Source organism: Coregonus clupeaformis, chromosome 33 (genome assembly GCF_020615455.1).
Source record: "Coregonus clupeaformis isolate EN_2021a chromosome 33, ASM2061545v1, whole genome shotgun sequence".
In the NCBI taxonomy this organism is placed as follows: domain Eukaryota; kingdom Metazoa; phylum Chordata; class Actinopteri; order Salmoniformes; family Salmonidae; genus Coregonus; species Coregonus clupeaformis.
In genome coordinates this window covers 5,600,986-5,601,691 of record NC_059224.1, presented here as the reverse complement: position 1 = coordinate 5,601,691, position 706 = coordinate 5,600,986, and positions in this window count along the sequence as shown.

The following is a 706-nucleotide window of genomic DNA, read 5'->3' as shown; positions in this document are numbered from 1 at the left end:
AGCAAAGGCCTATGTAAACAATACAAAGCAGTCAACAAAACATTTCAGCCATTTTGTAGCCAGCAGCACCATCTAACGGTGAGATTTGATAATACATAAAAACATGAATCAATTATTCACATCAATTACAGTTCATATAAGGAAATCAGTCAATTGAAATAGATTCATTAGGCCCTAATCTATGGATTTCACATGACTGGGCAGGGGTGTAGCCATGGGTGGGACTGGGAGGGCATAGGCCCACCCACTTGGGAGCAAGGCCCAGCCAATCAGATTGAGTTTTTCCCTACGGGCTTCATTAGAGACAGAAATACTCCTGTTTCATCAGCTGTTCAGGTGGCTGTTCTCAGACGATCCCACTGGTGAAGAAACCAGATGTCAAGGTCCTGGGCTGGCGTGGTTACACGTGGTCTGTGGTTGTAAGGCCGGTTGGACATACTGCCAAATTCTCTAAAACAACGTTGGAGGCGGTTTATGGTAGAGAAATTAACATTCAATTCTCCGGCAACAGCTCTGGTGGACATTTTTGCAGTCAGCATGCCAATTACACGCTCCGTCAAAACTTCAGACATCTGTGGCATTGTGTTGTGTGACAAAAATGCACATTTTAGAGTAGCCTTTTATTGTCCCCAGCACAAGGTGCACCTGTGTAATGATCATGCTGTTTAGTCAGCTTCTTGATATGCCACACCTGTCAGATTGATGG